The 17,055-nt window shown below is 40.8% G+C and overlaps 1 protein-coding gene and 1 long non-coding RNA gene across 3 annotated transcripts in view; one reads left to right on the top strand and one right to left on the bottom strand.

Annotated features, from left to right (window-relative positions):
- Window positions 1-17,055, bottom strand: part of LOC120945762 (dimethylaniline monooxygenase [N-oxide-forming] 3-like) — a 99,276-nt gene that overhangs the window by 57,135 nt on the left and 25,086 nt on the right. The gene's annotated exons all lie outside the window — the stretch shown is intronic.
- On the top strand, window positions 14,495-15,430 carry LOC120945763. Its single transcript, XR_005750619.1, has 2 exons — window positions 14,495-14,967; window positions 15,200-15,430. It is a non-coding gene; the product is annotated as an uncharacterized LOC120945763 (long non-coding RNA).

Consider the following 17,055-nt stretch of genomic DNA (forward strand, 5'->3'; position numbering starts at 1 on the left):
TGTTTGCCTGTCACATTCACTCAAGTAAATTTCTGTGATTTTGCTATTCAAAAATGTTTGCAAACCAAGTTTGTGGCCAGTCAGCCATGTCCAGGTGTGTTGTTCCTGGACTAACCTCGCATTTCTGCGAAACAATGTCATATTACGCGTGTTAACTATTTCACAATATTTGGTAAAGGTTGTTATTTGACATAAACACAATACAGTATCTACACGTGTTCAAAAGTACAAGCAGGCCAAGGAGGCAGATGTCAAAAACTACATATCAAAACATTATTGCAGACATTCCCCCCCCCCCCTTAAATAATATGGACTTACTTTTACGCAGAATTTTGAGGATCTTCTTCATGTGATGTGGCTCCCTCAATTTTAAATTGGACCAACGCTTCCGGAGTTGCTCCTTGGACCTGGTGACACCAAACATTCTCCTCATTCTCCTTGCCACCTTGTCCATTATGTGTGACTTTCTACGGTTCGGTGTTTTGTAGGGCCCACATTCACCATCATAATCCTTCCTCCTCATGATGTAAACCAACTCCACCATTTCTTCAAACGCCATATTAGTGGCTTTATATCTTTTAGGCCTGGATCGGGACGGTCCTGCCTCTGTCCCTTCACTTGCGCCATGAGAGCTCCGTGCCCGCTCGTGTGACATCGCCATCTTTCCTTCCCACAGAGATTAGGGGCGTGGAAACGAGGAAATGTCCCGTCATGGGCGGAGATGAGGGCGGGGATTCTTGCATATGCGGAGTGTCGCGAATGCCAACAACGTATTGACGTAGGTTACGCGGAGAATATTCGCGCGATTCCAGAACCTACACAGTTAACGCCATATTTACATTTTCAATTGATTAGGGGCATGGCAAAGGTGACGAGGGCGGCGTTTCATACATACGCGGAGTGGATAAAAGGTGCATGACGTGATTACGTTGGTTACGTGTTAATTCATCGAGCGTAACAAACGAGGATTTTGAGAGAGGCAGGTAAGAAATTTAAACATGGGATCAGCAGCGGGCTATACAATGTAGAGCCATGGGATGGGGGTTTGGTCTGTTGGTTGCACAGTTTTATTAAGCTATTATGTCTCTTGGATACCAGAATGTGATTTTCGTACCCAAATGCTTTTGTAGACATCACAAAATATAGATGTCAAAAATGCTGTAACTCATTACCAATTATGTAGGGTGTATTCAGATCAGGCCAAGTATTGTTCTGTGTTGGTTGGACAGAGGTCATTAGGAAGTGTCTTTCATGTAATCAATGCTGAGGGGCAGGATATCTACACATGCAATAGTGCTTTGAGGAATGCTGTCATTTGTAATAATTGTGTATGGTTGTAGATTTCTATTATTTCCTGCAATGGAACCAAAGGGGCGGCATGTATTAAAAAAATGTTAGCTACAACCAACCAATGGGGCAGAGCTGGCCAGCATTTTGTAAACAAGGGACACTGTGTTTGTATTTCTATATAGGTCCTACTTTTTTAACAACATATTCTATCAATGTAAATGCTGAGCCTTTTTTAAATCGTGTTTTTGGTTTCTTTTTCTTTTTGTAATCTAGACTAAAATTACAACTATAAAAATTTACAATGGATCTACTGCAGACCCAAGACATTATCCAGCATTTGCTGGATAAATTTAGAGAAATGCCCATCCTGTGGGATTCAAAGCAGGACCATTATCATAACAAGGACATACGAGCGGCAGCACTTGAACAGCTAGCAGCATACATGAGGACATGGGTGCCAGAATGCAGTGCCAACATGGTGAAGGATAAACTTGCCAACCTCAGGGGCACATATAGGAGAGCATACAAAGCTCACCAAAAGCAGCTAAGATCTGGAGCAGCAGCAAGACCACCAAAGGAACCCAAGCTATGGTATTACAACCAGATGTCTTTTTTGGGGGATCAACTGGAAGGCAGGCCATCTATGTCAAGTCTGAATCCCAGCCTTCCCTCCACGCTACCTTCCAGCGGGACTTCCCCAGATCACCACAGCCCTGCAGAGTCGGATGAAGAGGGCCTGGCTGACAGAGAGGCAGATCTGCGCCTCTACGATGATGAGGTATAGTAGTTTCATAACTATTTATGGAATAATATTAATTATTGTTTGATTCTTGACTTGATATTGGTTAATAAAATACAAGCTGGGAAGCAAAAATCAAAAGTCGTGGGCAAATAAATAGGTGTCAGGGATGACAACTGCAGGGGTCAGAGGGTGAGTCTGTTTTCAAGTTTAAATTAGCGGCAAAAAAGAAGATTCAAGCATGAAAATGTGAGTGATTATATTTATAAATATATTACAACATGTCCCTTTTTTTAACACAGGAAGAAGAGACCAGCCAGGAGGTGGCAGATCCTCTCCTCACTGACAGCCAGGCCGAAGGGGTCAGTGGCAGACAGGAGGAGGCCGGGCCCAGTGGCGTTCAGCAGCTCCCCAGGACAACCAGCACCAGCCAGGCTCCTCCCCTTTATATTAGGCCACCAGGCCGTAAGAAGAAATTGGGGGCAGTGGAGGAAGCCAGCCTCCAAATGATTAAGGAGGCGAGTGCCATCATGAGGGCCCCCCTCAACCCCACTGAGGCCTACAGTGCCTCCCTGGCACATGATCTGAATAAAGGCACGGAGGAGCTGAGGCAACTGGCAAAGGGCGTCATCAACCAGGCCCTTTGGTGGATGGAGAGGGAGCTGCTGACCCCAGACACTGGGCTATGTGACCCGGCCCGGCTTGCTCAACACCATACTCCTGCTGCCACATCATCCCCACCTGCAAGGGCCCAGGGAAGACCCGCTGTAAGGCAGCCTGGAAGGAAGGTTGCAAGGAAGAGGAGACGTTGATTCCCTGCCTTCCATTTGATCCCCCACAAATGGCATCTTGTTTGGACTACCACAGCTTGGGTTCCTTTGGTGTTATGTGCTGCTGCTTCAGATTTTAGTTTGTGTGCCTCCTGAGGTTGGCTAGTTTAGCCTTCACCATGTTTGACAATGCAAGTTTGCATGTATTTTGCTAGCTGTTCAAGTGCTGCCATTCTGTTTTTGTTCCTTTTTATCATTTGCTAAAATAAAAGCGTTTTTTTGGAAATTAAAAACGTTCCTATTGTTTGTAATACTGTGGGGATTATTTTAGGCATCAAACATTACAAACAAATAAAATGTTTCATCTAAAAAAATTCACTAACTCATGTGGGGGGGGGGGGGCATTTGGTGTGCCAACATGGTAGACAATTTAAACAACCTTCAAAATAATCCAGTTAAATATACAAACAAAAGCAAAATCCTAACAATTTGCTATTAAAAAATTCTAAATGGTGACATAACTATAAACACATAAAAAAAGTGGCAAAGTTAAACATTAAACCTTAAAAAATAAAAAATATACATGTGGAGGACCACTAAAAATATGATACGTCGGGCCAATAAAAGATTGCTAAAATCTTACTACATCCCAGCTAACAAATGTCACTTTTCAGTATGGAACAACTCAGTTGAAATAACATGAGCTAAATAACTGATTATTTCTAGCAAGAGAAGAATGAATAAAACGACGGCATAAACTGTTGTTTATTGTCTCGTTTTCTTCAGTGTTCTATTGCTAGAATTAATCTTTCTATTGACGAATGTGCCATATCCCAAACAAACGTGAGTTTTACCTGAACGAGCGCTCCCGTGGCCTCATTTAGTCTGAGCATGCGCGGGGTTTTTGTACGTTGGTTTTGTGTACTCACCACCAAACATGTCCGTTCGGACAGGATTTCAGCGGACGGTTTTAAAACAAGTTTGGAAATAAATGTCTGCTGAAAAACGGCCCGGCGGGCAAATGTACGGTGAAATTCTGTACGCTCGTAACTACACACGACCAAACATGTCTGCTGAAACTGGCCCGCGGACCAGTTTCAGCAGACATGTTTGGTCGTGTGTACGGGGCCTCAGGCTTGCGTCCGGCGTAAAGTTACCCCTGCTATATGAGGCGTAAGTAATGCAAAGGTATGGACGTCGGATACGTCAGAACAGCCGTCGTATTTTACGTCGTTTACGTAAGTCGTACGTGAATGGGGCTGGGCGTAGGTTACATTCACGTCGCATGAATGGACCCGGCGTATCTTAGGGAGTAAATTTGACGTGATTCTGAGCATGCGATCGCAAGCGCAGTTCGTTCGGCGCTTCATTTACATGGGGTCACGATTAATTTCAATACAACACGCCCACTGCCTTGCTACTTTGAATTACGCAGGCTTACGCTGGCCCATTTATGTTACGCCGCCGTAACTTAGGGAGCAAGTGCTTTGTGAATACTGTACTTGCCTCTCTATGTTACGTCGGTGTAGCGCATATGAGATGCGCTACGTCCGTACGGAGATACGCCGATCTCTCTGAATCTGGCCCTAAATCTTTTTATTAAAAGTTTTTAAAGATATGGAACTTTTGTCAGCTTGTTTGTTGCTGTCCTTCTCCCAGTGTTTTCTCTTTAATATCTGGAGCAGCCTTTTTCAACCAGGGTGCCCGGGCACTCTGGGGTGCCTTCAGGTTTCTTCAGGGGGGCCACGGCCTAAAAATTGCCCATTGGGTGGACCAAGCCTGTGTTTAATGCCGCGTAGACACGGTTATTTTTCGGCATGAAAAAAAATGTCGTTTTTAAAAACGTCATTTAAAATCATTGTTTTTCTTGTTGTAAAAAATGATCGTGTGTGGGCTAAAACAACATTTTAAACCCGCGCATGCCCAAAAACTACCATTTATAATGGAGTTAGCACATTCATCACGCTGTAACAGACAAAAAAACGCGAATCGTCTTTTCCTCACAAGGAATCAGCTAAAAGCAGCCCAAAGGCGAATAGAACTTCCCCTTCAGAGTGCCGTCTTATGTGTTGTACTTCACCGTGCTTTGTTCATCATTTTTCTAAAACGATGGTGTGTGGGCAACATCGTTTTAATGATGAAGTTGGAAAAACTGTGTTTTTTTGGACATGCTGAAAATGACATTTTTTTTCATGCAGAAAAACGACCGTATGTACGCGGCATTAGTTACACAAAACTACAGGTTTTCATTGTGCACTATTGAAACCTTCTAGCCGCCAACAGGGCCGTCTTTAATATTGATTGGGCCCTGGGAAAACATTTTCGTGACTTACAAAAAAAATAGCAGGTAGACTCAAAATCAGTTTACTGCAACAGATCATGCAGTGATTGCAATTGGTTTCCAGAGGTTACAGCCTTTCCTTACTGCTCACTGACTGGTTGCTAGAGGTTACTGAACATTATTACTGCTCGCTGATTGGTTGCTAGAGGTTACAGTATATCATTACTGCTCACTCATTGGTTGCTGGGGGTTGCAGCACGTTATTACCTCTCACTGATTGGTTGCTAGAGATTACAGCCTATCAATACTGTTCACTACAGGTTACTGCACATCACTTCCACTCACTGAGCAGTGAAGAAATCACAAATAATTGAGCAAGTAAAGCGGCACATTAATACACATACTACTGGAGAGGGTCAGAGATTGCAAACATACTGCAGGAGAACATCAGACTGCAAACATACTACATGAGAGCATCAGAGACTGCAGACATACTACAGGAGATGGTCAGAGACTGCGTGCATACTACAGAAGATAGTCAGAGACTGCGAACATACTACAGGAGAGAGGAGAGTGTCAGACTGCAGACATACTACAGGAGAGCATCAGAGACTGCAGACATACTACAGGAGATGGTCAGAGACTGCGGGCATACTACATGAGATGGTCAGTCTGCTGACATACTGTAAGCGTATATTGATTGGATTACGCAAACGTTATAGCGATTACAAACAATGGTATATATTTATGATTTTTTTTATGCTAGTAATGGCAGCAATCAGTGACTTATAGCGAGACTGCGATTGGCAGACAACGGACACTAACTGACACTTTTTTGGGACCAGTGACACTAATACAGTTATCAGTGCTAAAAAGATATGCACTTTAACTGCACTAATGACACTAACTGGAAAGTAGTTAAGATCAGGGGTGATCAAAGGGTTAACTATGTGCCTAGCCAATGTTTTACTATACTGTGTGAGGTGCTTTTACTAGGGCAAGAGACAGATTTTATTCTCTGCTTTGCAGGGACACAAAATCCATGCCTTCCCCCCTGTCAGAATGGAGATTTGCCTTGTTTACATAGGCAGATCTCAATTCTATGTGTTATACCATTGATTTGCAGGTGCTGGCGCATACCCAGTGCCCAACATCTGCAGATTGGGTTCTGCTGTGATTAATCAGTATCCTGCTGGCGGCACACAAGCACTGTAGGTAGAAGTGAAGAATCATGTATATATATATATATATGTGATCCTGCACAGAAGGGCAGTAAATCTGCTATAGGGTGCTCCAGAAGTGGTTAAAAATGCTTTTGTGTCAACATTAAAAAAATATACTGTATATATATTTCTAAACCCCGCTATTTCAAAATATTGATTTGGCTAGAGCAGGGGTGTCCAAAGTACAGCCCCTAGTCCAGACCAAGCCTCCTACAAAGTTTCACTGGCCCACAGCTAGGGTCAGTTGTATATCCTCAATGTGGGCCCACTGTGCTCTCACACAGGTTGCACTTGGTCAGCAGAGGTCCACCTTCACCCCCCTCAAGTTTCCAGTGCATTTACTCCTGCTCAACTGTCATCATCTCAATTGATGGTTGAACGGAAGACAGATTTTTTTTAGGTCTGGACCTGTTCAACCTTCAAGCTTCCTCCCTGCAGCTACAGCAACACCCCCAACTCTAGACTCCCATTCTGCTGCTACAGCAGCACTACAAATGTTAGGTAGTGGCAAACTCTTGCTAAGTGCAATTTACCACTCATAGACTGAGGGACAACATTCTCTGGTATCTGATAACATCTTTTGCTGAATACTCCTCTTGGAGATTGGAATATTTGCACTTATTTAGACTACAATATTTAACCTCCTATTGTCTGGATGGTTGGGGCACATAGAGTATTTGTACATTGTGAGAATATTACAATTTATTTATTTATAAACTTTTTATCTAGTTTAACGCTACACGTTTGTTCACATTTATTGGTACTGGGTATCAAGGTACAGTATATATAATTTATTCCAAGCACACATTCATTTATACATAAATGCCAAACTCTGATGGGAAGCCAAGTGTATGGCCCCATACACACGAGAGGATTTATCCGCGGATACGGTCCAGCGGACCGTTTCCACGGATAAACCCTCTCGAGGATTTGCGCGGATTTTGATGCGATGGAGTGTACTCACCATCGAATCGAAATCCGCGCCAAAATCCTCTGGCGATGACGTGTCGCGCCGTCGCTGCGATGATGACGCGGCGACGTGCGCGACGCAGTTATATAAGGAATTCCACGCATGCGTCAAATCATTACGACGCATGCGGGGGATCCCTTTGGACGGATTGATCCGGTGAGTCTGTACAGACCAGCGGATCAATCCGTTGGGATGGATTCCAGCGGATAGATTTGAAGACATGTCTTCAAATATTTATCTGCTGGAAATCCATCGCATGGGAGAAAAATCCGCGGAAACAGATCCGCTGGATTGTACACACCATAGGATCTATTCGCTGAAACCCATTCGCTGGGATTTTTCAGCGGATGGATTCTATCGTGTGTATGGGGCCTTTGGGGGGACTTTGATGGGATCTAGAAGTATAGGGTGACTCTGATTGGGACCCAGATGTAAAGGGGGACTGTGATGCAGACCATGATCTATGGGGGGGGGGGGGCTCTGATGGGTAAACTGATGTCATTGGGAACTCTAAAGTAAGGAGTGCTCTGATGGTGATCCTGATTTTAGGGATGACCCTGATGGTACACTGATGGGGACCCTAATGTAAGGGGGGATTCTGATGGGGACTCTGTTGTAATGAAGGGCTCTGATAGGGACTACAATCTAAGGGTAGACTCTGATAGGGACCCTGATACTAGTAGGGAATCTGATGGGGACTCTTAGGTAAGGGGGGACTCTGATGTAAGGGGGACTCTGATGGGGTCCCTGATTTAAGGGGAACCTCTGGTGGAGACTCTGATGAAAGACTGTAAAGTAAAGGAGGGGGGGGGCAGGCTCTGATGGGGACCCAAATGTAAAAAGGACTGTGATGAGAAATCGTATTCATTAATCATAAGTATTTGTAAAATGTATGATGTGGCCTTCATACTGAACAGTTTTGAAAACCCTGGGTTAGAGTCACCCTGAAGACACCCTGAAGACCTACAGTATGTGACAAGCAAATCTTATATTAAATCACTAAAACAAAGGTATTGAAGTTCAGGTGACTTTGTACTGTGCTGCTCCTTTGGATTTTTGCACAGTGATTTCTGTGTTGTTCACGTCAAGCACACTCCAGATTACAACTGGATGTACAGCTCTCAGCAAGAATTGTGCTTAGACCAGAGCGACATTCCTTGACTATTAGGTATATTTCACAAGACAAATTGCAATAGATTGCAAACATGACTGGCATAAATAAATGTGAAATATTCTCTGTACCCCTATATACCACTTATTTTTTTTTAATCAGGCTTACTCAATATGGTAAGAACATTGTGCAAAAGGTAACAACATGTAAAAACCTACTAATTATTTTGATGTAGATCATCACAATAAACCAAAATCATTCAGATGCTTTTGGCTACTTAACTCGTGTGTTATTATCATCATTGTTCATTTGCTCTTTTAATTAACCACTTCATGACAAAGTTAAAACAAATCTTAACTCCTGAACATGGTTTTGCAACTTTGAGATGTGTTGGTAAAGTTGTACATATCATCACAACTGCTTAGTGTATCCACGTAATTTATATCCTTTTTTTCAGGATAAATTGGGCTTTCATTTGTTCATAAATAGTAATGGTTATCTCCTAATTCTAATACATCTCAAAAAAATTGAATATCATCAAAAAGTTAATTTGTTTGAGAAATTCAATTCAAAAAGTGAAACTCATATATTATAAAGATTCATTACACACAGAGTAATATATTTCAAGCATTTCTTTCTTTTAATTTTGATGATTATGGCTTAAAGCTAATGGAAACCCCAAATCCAGTATTTCTGAAAATTTGAATATTACATAAGACCTATAAAAAGGATTTTTAACCCAGAAATGTTGACTCACTGAAAGTTTGCCTGAGGTGTCTAGGTGGGGGGTTGAAAACCATGTTCAGATCTCCCCCGAAGACTACCAGGCCTTCCATAAACTCATTGAGGGACTGAGTAGTGAAATTTGATATTTGAATTGACCCTGGTTGAGAAAATAAGCATGTACAAAGATAAATACGAGATCATAAAGCTTGCACTATAAAAACAGGAAGTAGCTATGTGGGTCTGTAAAATTGGCTAGATATTGAAAAGGGACGGAAGAGTGAATACCCACTGTGACTCCCAGAGATTTACATAGTGGGTTCTTGCTGAAGTACCATGTCTTCTAATAGCGGATAGAGAGAGCTGTGGCTTGTTAAGCTTTCAAGTCTATCTTCTGTAAGAACAGGATGTGAGCATGCTGCTTGTGCATATGGTACAGTACCTGTGAACGTCCATTTGGACTATTAAGGCCTCTTACATTAAGAGAACCAAATTGCAAAGACTCCATGATCTCTATTTGAGAAGGACGAAAAGGTGTGCTTATGGTGGAGCAGGTCCCCCAGCCAACACCCATTGGGAAGGGGTTAGAAAAGAGGAAGAAAAGAGGGAAAGAATAATTCTTGCCTGCCATGGCCCCTGCCTTAGTAACCTAATTTACACAAATGTATTTGTGATCCTTTTATTCCTTTAATTCTTGTATAACCGGTTTTATGTCTTATTCATGTTCGATCTTTTTTTCTCACCTCCATGTATATCTTTAACTGATGGAAGGCTAAACATGCCTTACTTTGTAATTACTTTGTATTATCTGTAAAATCTCAATAAAGACCATTGAAACACAAAAGAGGGGAAGAGGATTAGGAGAAGAAAAGAATGGATAGTAAGTTGAGTAGAGTCTTGATAACACAGGCATGGAGGTCTAGTCAGCCAGTCATGTTAGCAAGAGAGCAACAAAAAGCGCCAACCAAACTTAACAGGTTCCTTACCTTGTGTCCGTTGGATTACTCAGGGACTAGTGTTGAGAATACTCTAATACTGGAAAGTCCTTGGCCATGACACCATATTGCTTTAAAGTAATGATGCAGCTTACATTTTAATGTACATTGAAGACAAATACATGTAAAAAAAATCACATATGTCTGCAATGTACCACCCTGAATCCTATAAATAAACCTGTCTCATAAAATTAAAATTAGTCCTAAACTTTAGGCCATAGACTAGTAAAATTTGGCTTAAAAACTTTTTTAATGTTTGTTTGATTTTCTAGGGTCAAATCAACCTTCATTTTCAACAACAGTGATAATAAAATTTGAAGTAGGTGGGTGGGAAATTGCTCTCAAATTAACGAATTTCCAGCAGTGAACATGATTTTCTTTTGGGAAAGTCCATTCACTCTTAAATCGTATTTGAATTTGTCAAGTTATCGAATGTACTGGAAATTTTTCAAACAAAAGTTTGTAGAAATGTTCATTTAAAAATCTACTAGTGTATGACCAGCTTAAAGGGGAGTTCCAGCCATTTGTATGTTTATTAAAAGTCAGCAGCAACAAAAAGTGTAGCTGCTGGCTTTTAATAAACAGGCACTTACCTGCTCCAGCGCTCCAGCGACGCGCCGGCCGGGGCTCCGCTCCTCTCCCCCCCTCTCCGGCCGGCGTCTTCATTTTCAGTGTGGGCACCCGGCCGTAACAGCTTTCGGCTTCACGGCCGGGCACCCACTGCGCATGCGCGAGCGGCGCGGCACTGCGCATGCACGAGCGGCGTGGCCCGGCGCCGCGCCGTGTAATTGGCCAGGAGATCGCCTAGGACCTGTGACGTGTCCTAGGCGATCGCCTACAGCAGCCACTTCCTGAGGGCGATTAAGCTTAGTCGCCTACAGGAAGGAGGAAGTGGGACAGGAAGTCCCACTCGTGCTGAAGCCCCCACTCCCCCCTCAAAAAAATTACATGCCAAATGTGGCATGTAAGTGGGAGAGGAGTGGGTTAAGAGGAAGTTCCAAATTTGGGTGGAACTCCTCTTTAACAATGTCATTTGACCCAGCTTCTTCCCTATACACATTTTTGTTCAATGTATCAAAATGTTCACACTCCCACCAGTACCGGTAATTATATTTTCTCCTAAAATTCTTTACAATTATTCTGGACAGATTATGTTGTACATTGAATGTGGCATTTTATAAATAATTGCTAGATTATCATTATAATACAGGATTCATATAGCACCAACAGTATATGCAGCACCATAAAAAATATAGGGAGACTGTACAGCCAACCCTTTCCTGCCAAGTGTATGCATATATGCAGGGCTGCCATCAGAAGGGTACAGGCAGTACACCTGTAAGGGGCCCGGAGGTCCCCAGGGGCCCGGATGGCAATCTTTTTAACCACTTAACGCCCGCCGCACGACTATTTACGTCCGCAAAATGGCACGGACAGGCAGAAGGGCGTATATATACGTCCTTGCCTTCTAGCGGGTGGGGGGTCCGATCGTGCCCCCCCCCCGCTGCATGCGGCGGGCGGATTCCCGCGGGGAGCGATCCGGGACGTCGGCGCGGCTATTCGTTTATAGCCGCTCCATCGCGATCGCTCCCCGGAGCTGAAGAACGGGGAGAGCCGTGTGTAAACACGGCTTCCCCGTGCTTCACTGTGGCGGTGTATCGATCGAGTGATCCTTTTTATAGGGAGACTCGATCGATGACGTCAGTCCTACAGCCACACCCCCCTGCAGTTGTAAACACACACTAGGTGATGAAAAGAATTTTCCCAAATGGGGTTATTGCGCAGCTCAAAAGGAGAGAGGTAATACCATGTAATAAAAAAGTTGTATTTATTCACATGTTAAAATTGGACAAAAGTGGACAAAAATTGGGTAGCATAAATGGATGGAGCATGAGTTGTATCAAGTACACAAACAGCGTTTACATAAATGTATAAGAAGCAGTACACAAACAATGTTTATACAGTCAAAAATGTGCATTGTAGTAAAAACAATCTAACGAACGTTTCGACCTTTGGAGGTCTTCTTCAGAGAGTTTGTGTGGCTGGAAAGGAACATATAGTGGTTAGACATCTCATGATCATAATTTAGGTAATAAGAGGTACATTGTTGGTTTTACAAAAAGCCCTTTGGCTAGAGGAGCAGTGTGCAAAAGGATGCAATGAAAGCAAAAGATCAAAAAATTAAGCAAATTCGTATGCAACATTGCAAACAAAAGTATCTTGAATACATTTTTTAATTTTTAATTTTTAGTTTTTAATTATTAATTCCTTTACCTTGATGATGTGTCTCAATGATGTGCTGCAGTCCAAGCGGCAGCATCAGGCGGTCTAATAAGGATAGCTTCCATCCCAGGCAGAAAAAACAGCTGTCCACATACTGTGAAACACCCCGCTCAACACCACAAGAGGTCACCCCCAAAAATTATGGGGCCAAGATGGAATGACCATATAGAAACCAGGAGCGGTAAGGGAAAGTCGGTGGAACGAGGAGGTTTAATAAAGAAGCCTGTAAACAGAATAGTAAAATTGATATTCTGGATGTCTACATACATATGTAGTGGCACAAGTTATTAAAAAGTTGTTGGGGCTCTGAGGTGAGAAGTGACGGTAAATGTAGATAAACGTCACAGGCTATAATGAAAAGAAGTGCTCAAGAGTACTAAGATAAGATAATAATCTCTAGAATACGGAAACAGGGGTCTCCCCAAAGACAAAAGGAGAATAAAGAAAAATATAAAAGGGAAAGGGAAAGAGAAAAAAGGGTAAGAGGGAAGAAAAGAATATATATATATATATATATATATATATATATATATATATATATGTATAGAAAAAAATAAATATATAAAGAAAAGAAAAACTGAATAAAGAAAATGAAAACAAGATGGAAAGAACGCAAAGGAAAAATAGGGTAGAGATGGGAAAGAAAAAAGACAAAGGAAAAAGTAGATGTGAGCAGAAGAACCATAGAAAAATAGAAAAATTAAATAAAAATAGAAACAGAAAGGGAGAAAAGGAAAAGGAAGAAAAAATGAAGCATGAGAAAGAGATAGTGTAAAAATGTGAAAGAAATGTGTGGTGAAATAGTGGGAGTGTTAGTATGTGGAGAACAGTGAGGAGGAGTGAAGGAAATGGGGGTGATGGGAGTAGATTGGAGTGAAGTGAGGGGAGAAGTGAGAGGTAGTGAAAAGGAATGAAAAAACAGTGAAGATGACGGTGAGTAATTGAAGTGAATGACCTAGGGAGGCACAAATAAACATGCATCAGTCGCAAGAATGCGGAGGTGAGAATTAGCTGATAGGAAAACACAAAGTGAAACAAAGAGACGGGGGAGAGGAAAATGAGAAGGACAAGGAAGGGAAATGAAAAAGTGAGGGGTGAAGGTACAGAAACAAGAAGTGAAAAGTAGGCAACGGTGTGGGGAAATGGACTGGGGAAAGAGGGGAATGGGGGGTGATAGTGCAGAAAGAGAATTATATAAACTAAAGCAAAAAGAAGGATGGGATTGGAGACAAGTGGAGACACATGGTGGAACGGAAACTGCAGGATATATTGAAGTGAGGGCAGCTGGGCAACATAAAACAGTGAATGGCAAACACCTGATGATAAAAACACATCAAGGATAAGGGTGAGTGGGGGGGGGGGGGGAGAGCTGTACCTTTAAATTGTAGAGATTCAGTTGGAAATTAAAAGAAATTAGAAGACTTCCTGAGCAGAGATCGCTGGTGTCAGATACAAAAGCTGCTGGGATATAAATAGCAGCAGCAAGCAGACAAGGTGATTCCTTCTAAAATATAAGAGTAAAAAGGGTCATTTTTGGAATGAAACCAGAGAAGCCAAAATGTTTGGCCAGAAAAAGGATGTAAGAAATAAAACTCACCTATAGCATTCTTGCGACTGATGCATGTTTATTTGTGCCTCCCTAGGTCATTCACTTCAATTACTCACCGTCATCTTCACTGTTTTTTCATTCCTTTTCACTACCTCTCACTTCTCCCCTCACTTCACTCCAATCTACTCCCATCACCCCCATTTCCTTCACTCCTCCTCACTGTTCTCCACATACTAACACTCCCACTATTTCACCACACATTTCTTTCACATTTTTACACTATCTCTTTCTCATGCTTCATTTTTTCTTCCTTTTCCTTTTCTCCCTTTCTGTTTCTATTTTTATTTAATTTTTCTATTTTTCTATGGTTCTTCTGCTCACATCTACTTTTTCCTTTGTCTTTTTTCTTTCCCATCTCTACCCTATTTTTCCTTTGCGTTCTTTCCATCTTGTTTTCATTTTCTTTATTCAGTTTTTCTTTTCTTTATATATTTATTTTTTTCTATATATATATATATATATATATATATATATTCTTTTCTTCCCTCTTACCCTTTTTTCTCTTTCCCTTTTATGTTTTTCTTTATTCTCCTTTTGTCTTTGGGGAGACCCCTGTTTCCGTATTCTAGAGATTATTATCTTATCTTAGTACTCTTGAGCACTTCTTTTCATTATAGCCTGTGACGTTTATCTACATTTACCGTCACTTCTCACCTCAGAGCCCCAACAACTTTTTAATAACTTGTGCCACTACATATGTATGTAGACATCCAGAATATCAATTTTACTATTCTGTTTACAGGCTTCTTTATTAAACCTCCTCGTTCCACCGACTTTCCCTTACCGCTCCTGGTTTCTATATGGTCATTCCATCTTGGCCCCATAATTTTTGGGGGTGACCTCTGTGGTGTTGAGCGGGGTGTTTCACAGTATGTGGACAGCTGTTTTTTCTGCCTGGGATGGAAGCTATCCTTATTAGACCGCCTGATGCTGCCGCTTGGACTGCAGCACATCATTGAGACACATCATCAAGGTAAAGGAATTAATAATTAAAAACTAAAAATTAAAAATTAAAAAATGTATTCAAGATACTTTTGTTTGCAATGTTGCATACGAATTTGCTTAATTTTTTGATCTTTTGCTTTCATTGCATCCTTTTGCACACTGCTCCTCTAGCCAAAGGGCTTTTTGTAAAACCAACAATGTACCTCTTATTACCTAAATTATGATCATGAGATGTCTAACCACTATATGTTCCTTTCCAGCCACACAAACTCTCTGAAGAAGACCTCCAAAGGTCGAAACGTTCGTTAGATTGTTTTTACTACAATGCACATTTTTGACTGTATAAACATTGTTTGTGTACTGCTTCTTATAAATTTATGTAAACGCTGTTTGTGTACTTGATACAACTCATGCTCCATCCATTTATGCTACCCAATTTTTGTCCACTTTTGTCCAATTTTAACATGTGAATAAATACAACTTTTTTATTACATGGTATTACCTCTCTCCTTTTGAGCTGCGCAATAACCCCATTTGGGAAAATTCTTTTCATCATTTTTATCGGGGTGAGCAGCCACATTCTCTCCACCATAGTGTCCTGTCTCTTTTCACACACACTAGGTGAACCCTAACTCCTACAGTGCCCCCTGTGGTTAACTCCCAAACTGCAACTGTCATTTTCACAATAAACAATGCAATTTAAATGCATTTTTTGCTGTGAAAATGACAATGGTCCCAAAAATGTGTCAAAATTGTCCGAAGTGTCCGCCATAATGTCGCAGTCATGAAAAAAATCGCCGATCGCCGCCAATAGTTATTTAAAAAAATTAATTAATAAAAATGCAAAAAAACGATCCCCTATTTTGTAAACGCTATAAATTTTGCGCAAACCAATCGATAAACGATTATTGCGATTTTTTTACCAAAAATAGGTAGAAGAATACGTATCGGCCTAAACTGAGGAAAAAAAATGTTTTTATATATGTTTTTGAGGGATATTTATTATAGCAAAAAGTAAAAAATATTGAATTTTTTTCAAAATTGTCGCTCTATTTTTGTTTATATAGCAAAAAATAAAAACTGCAGAGGTGATCAAATACCACCAAAAGAAAGCTCTATTTGTGGGGAAAAAAGGACACCCATTTTGTTTGGGAGCCACGTCGCACGACCGCGCAATTGTCTGTTAAAGCGACGCAGTGCCGAATTGTAAAAACGCCTTTGGGCATTTAGCAGCATATTGGTCCGGGGCTTAAGTGGTTAATATATTTTTATTTTATTTTTTATTAAAAGGCCAACATTTTTTTTTAGAGGTCCGGAGGTCCTCAGGGCCCCCGCAGGCCCCCAGGGCCCCAGATGGCAACCCCCCCCCCTTTTTTATTTATTTTTATAAAAATATATATATATATATGTATAAAAAATAAAATATTTTATTTTATTTTTTATTAAAGGGCCAATTTTTTTTTTTTTTTTTTTTTTTAGGAGTCCGGAGGTCCCCAGGGCCCCGGATCATAACTCTCTTTTTTATATACATATTTATTTACATTTGTATATATATATATATATATATATATATATATATATATATATATATATATATATTTTTTTTTATAAATGTTTATTTTTGTTTATATATTTTTTTTCTTTAAAGGGCCCAGAGGTCCCCAGGGCCCTGGATGGAAACTCCCCCTTTTTTATTTTTTATAAAAGTTTATTTTATTTTTTATATATTTGTTTTTATGTATTTTTTATTAAAGGGCACAGAGGTCCCGGATGGCAACCCCCCTTTTTTTGTAATTTCTTTTTACAAAAAATAATAAAAATTTGTGTGTATATATATATATATATATATATATATATATATATATATATATATATATATATATATAGGGCCCAGAGGTCCCCAGGGCCCCAGATGGCAACACTCCTTTTTAAAAAAATATATATATATTTTCTATTTCTTTTTTTTTCTTTTTATTAAAGGGCCCAGAGGTCCCCAAGGCCCTGGATGGCTACCCCTCCCTTTTTTTAATATATATTTTTCTTATTTTTTCTGTAAAGGGCCCGGCTTCTCAATTTCAGGTGGCAACACACCCCCCCCCCGTTTTTTTTCCCGGGT

The sequence above is a fragment of the Rana temporaria genome, chromosome 7 (genome assembly GCF_905171775.1).
Source record: "Rana temporaria chromosome 7, aRanTem1.1, whole genome shotgun sequence".
Lineage (NCBI taxonomy): Eukaryota > Metazoa > Chordata > Amphibia > Anura > Ranidae > Rana > Rana temporaria.